We start from the raw sequence: 4,296 nt of genomic DNA on the forward strand, positions 1-4,296 counted from the left end.
AACCCATATTTATCATTAAATTTTTTTAAAATAAAGTTTGGATAAAAATATAATTAAATAAATATTTACCAAATAACATATTATTAAAATATTTAAAATAATTTATTTTCTCTTTAGGTTATTTTAATAACATTTATAATTTAATCAAATTTATTATTTTTTATGTTTTTTTATTAGAGCTAATTTTAAAAATTAGAACAGGGCTCTGAATTTTTTGAGACGACCCTGATTTCAACAAGATTTTGAGTCTCTTCTAATGTAACTAATAGTATTGACTTTGAATTTTATTTTAAATGAAGAATTTACACACTCATATATTCTTATATGATTCAACGAAGGGATGGAAATGGGTAGGATACTATAGTACTCATTCTCATATCCGCAGTTATAAAAATTCATCATACCCGAGCTCATGCTTGCTTGGGTAACAACTTTATCACTCGTACTCGTATCCTATGGATATGTAAGTATCCATACCCGGACCTGTTACCCGCATTTCTAATAAAAATAATTATATCAATTATAAAATATTTAAGTTTTTCAGAACATTTAAATATTTTAAAAATATTTATTGTTGAATTATGAAATAAATGAACACTTATATTAAATATATAATGGTTTAACATTGATGTATTTTTAAAAATTGATAAACATTTATTTTAATATAATAATATACATTAAAGTAAATAAATATTTATTATGCGGATATGGAGTGGGATGGATACTAATGTGCCCATACCTGCACTCGTACCCGCTTATTTAAGTGGGTAATTATCTAAGTCTGTTTCCGTACACATTCTTGCAGGTTTTTACCCTACCCGCTATGGGTATTTTTGTGGGTACCCACTAGGGATGGGCCAAATTATCATCCTAGACTAAATAATCTTAACAATTAAGCATAAAGAATACTAGATAGTATTCAATGTGTTTCAACAACCCCGATGTAGAATTTACGTATTTAGGCTATTTTATTATGCAACAATAGAAATATATTAAGGAGTTACGATTTGTGACACACACCTTTTGCTTAGCTTTTTAATATAATACATAGAACTTAGACATTATAAAATAAGGAAAAAGTGTATCACTAGATTTGTTTTCGTTTGAAAGCCAAAAGTTTACCTAGTATCCATATAAGGACTGATTGTAATCTCAAGTAGCTCTATAAAACCCAGACGGTACAAGGAAAATACACACAAAAAATCAGATTTCGTGTTACTTTCGTTGCAATTATGTTGCAACCATGTTCAAGAAGAAGGTGAAACTTTTCTATACACAAAGAATGAAGGCTATCGCAAAGAAGGTAAACAAAGTCATAACCCTTTTTGAAATTCAGGCATGTATTGTATTTTGATATCTTTTTTATTCTAAAACATCGATCTCTTTGAATCTAGATGAACCAAACCAAGAAAGATTCATCGTGCAAGAAATTTCTCAAGATAAGGATCTTGCAAAAAGAAAAAAACCTAGCAGAGGACATGGTTGTTGAAGAACAGAAAGGACGTCAACTAGCTGATTAAGCAGGCACTCCAGGAGATTGATAATAAGATTGTCACAATTGATTAATCAAATGTTATTTTAAATCATCTATTTTGATTTTGATGTTTTTAAATTATCAATATGATTGTTGTCAAGAGTGACATTGCCTTTATCACAAAGGCACATTTGAATTAAACTTATGGATTTGAATAAAATTCATTATCATCTTTGTCTTTGCAGTTATTCAATCAAGAGTCGTGCATAAATTTTATTCATCAAAGCAATAAGAATTTCATACAATACTATAATTTAAATTAAATATAAACAAGTTATTAATTTTAATTTATGAGAATTGATTTTTCTATTTCATTCCCAAAAAAATATGGATTTAAGTTAAAATTACAATTCTAATGTTAAGATTTATTTATAAGAAACCGTTTGCAATCTTTTTGTTAAATAGTCTCCCATCAAATATGAGATAAGATCCAAAAACATGTTTACAAGTGGAGGAAATCTTCGCCTTACAAGACAACTTTTTAAGGTTGAGTTAGTCTCAATCGCAATTATAAGTAATATCAGAGTCAGGACCAAGATCTATTGGACCACATAGTGCTAATTGCAATCGAACCACCTATTATTAGTTCAACATGGTAAGGGTGTAAGAGTGAGATTCTAATGTGGATCAATATTATCATCATTCAAGTGTGAGTAGTTAATTCAAACATCGACTAAAAATGGATGAAATGTTTGTTATATCTAAAACCTTAAGATTTTAAATTAATGTGATGTCAAAGTTGCTTAGCATTTTAGGAAATTTAGATTAGCTAAGAAGTTTAACAGACTTTGATCTAAAATATAAAATATAAAACATGAGTTTGGTCTCATCTTAGCAAATTCAATTAACCATTCAATATAAAATATGATCGTGTACATTTAAGAGTTTGGTCTCATCAAAATTATCTCATATTGTCTGGGTTAAATAAATTAATAATTAAAAGTCTAACCAATGGAACTCATGAAGTTTTTATTTTAAATAAAACGAAACAAAACAACACAAGTGATGCTCAACTGCCTTAAAACAAAAAAAAACTATTAGAAAAAAATAATAAGGGAAATAACAAAAGAAAAAGCAACAAAAACAAACACCTTTGAAACCGATAGGAGAAAACCCTAGGAGAGAACAATACCAAACTCCTAAAGAGTCACCACCTCCTAAATCTAGGACCTCAATACTTCAAAACCAACTATGGATTCATGCATAAAACGGATTCATCTCTCACTCTGAGAAGGTGTAGAAAACATAAGAGGTCTTAACAAAAAAAACATTCTGAAAATCAAAAAATTTCCCAATCCAACTATTCCTCATTTTTTTGATATTCACATCCCCATAAATCATAATGACAAACCAAATAAAAAACTTGTCTAACTTTATATGTAGACCCTAGAGACCTTACTAATTTTAAGAATGACCAAAAAGGAAAAAAACACTTAGGAGAAACCAACCCTCAACCAAGTCACCTAAAGATATTATACCAAATAAAATATGCAACATCACAAGAGATAAATATGTGATTAGCATATTCAGTTGTACCCTAACCAAGAACACAAGTGATGCCATATAGGTCAACAACCACCTTACGCCTAAATAGGTTGTCCTTGGTGAAAATCATATCTCTAATTAATTGTTAGGAGAAAATTAAAACTTTTGAATGCGTTCAACTCATCCAGATAAAAAGAAGCACTTTTCCAATATAATGAGAGATAGACACATTAACTTGAAGATACTTAAACTAGGAAGTAAAAATTGTTTTCATTGACTACATGCTTGATTTATCAAGCGACCAACACCAACGATCCTCTTCCATGGTACTAGAAACGCCATCAATGACATCTTTCAAGTTAATCCTAACTCAAGTTTCAAAAAAAACATATCATTTCTCAATATAAGATCTCAAGACCATTTCACGTCCATAAATGAACCTACGTCTCCTATTCTTCTAAGAAATTGCTTCAAAACCTGATAAATCCGAAGAAAAATAACTCTCAAGGGTGTATGGTCGAACCAAGTTTATCCCAAAAATAGGTGGATATGCAACTTTCCACCTTCCCAAGGAGGCCCTTAGTGATCCTAGCAGAAGTAGCTTGAGGTTTTGAACAAAGGAGAGAAATTACTTTCCATAGAATACATGTTTTTACATTTAGAAATCATTGTTATTCTTAGGTATCCAATTGTGGTATAGGCATCTAAGGACTTTGTTAATTAAATCTTCATTTTGAAAAAATTTACTCAGAGTTATTAAGTGATTAACAATGTGAATAAATTGTTTTTCTATGTCTTGAATATTTTCTTTAGGTTTCATTATAAATTGTTCATACTCATGGATCAATTTGTTAATCCTAGCCTTTTTAATGTTGGTTGTAGATCCATGGGAAACTTGAAGGGTTTTCCACATCTCTTTTGAAATATCACAGTGAGAAACACAAAAAACTAGGGGTGACAAATGGGCATGCCCATCCAATTTAGGCCCGCCTGGCAAAAAAATGGGGTCAGGAAGGCTTTGTTAAGAGTGCATGCATAAAACCTTACCGATCCTGCAAAAAATGAGTGTGGGGTTGGACGGGCCCACGGACATTGCACCTTTTAAGTGTAAAAATTGCAAAATTTCATGTTAATGCTCGCACCAGCAAAAACACAAGTCGGCACGGGGCAAACATATTAGAGGGTACGGACCTAAAACATTCTCCGCATTGCAAAAAATATGGGCAAAACATGTATGCTTGATGGGCCAGACCCGTTTTACCGCCCCTACAAAAAAA

At 30.7% G+C, this 4,296-nt stretch overlaps 1 long non-coding RNA gene across 1 annotated transcript; it reads left to right on the forward strand.

Moving 5' to 3' along the window:
- The first annotated feature begins 1,049 nt into the window (after window positions 1-1,049).
- LOC131600289 (uncharacterized) lies at window positions 1,050-1,694 on the forward strand. The gene is made up of 2 exons (XR_009283091.1): window positions 1,050-1,303; window positions 1,395-1,694. It is a non-coding gene; the product is annotated as an uncharacterized LOC131600289 (long non-coding RNA).
- The last annotated feature ends 2,602 nt before the right edge of the window (window positions 1,695-4,296 follow it).

This window comes from Vicia villosa, linkage group LG4 (genome assembly GCF_029867415.1).
Source record: "Vicia villosa cultivar HV-30 ecotype Madison, WI linkage group LG4, Vvil1.0, whole genome shotgun sequence".
NCBI classification, from domain to species: domain Eukaryota; kingdom Viridiplantae; phylum Streptophyta; class Magnoliopsida; order Fabales; family Fabaceae; genus Vicia; species Vicia villosa.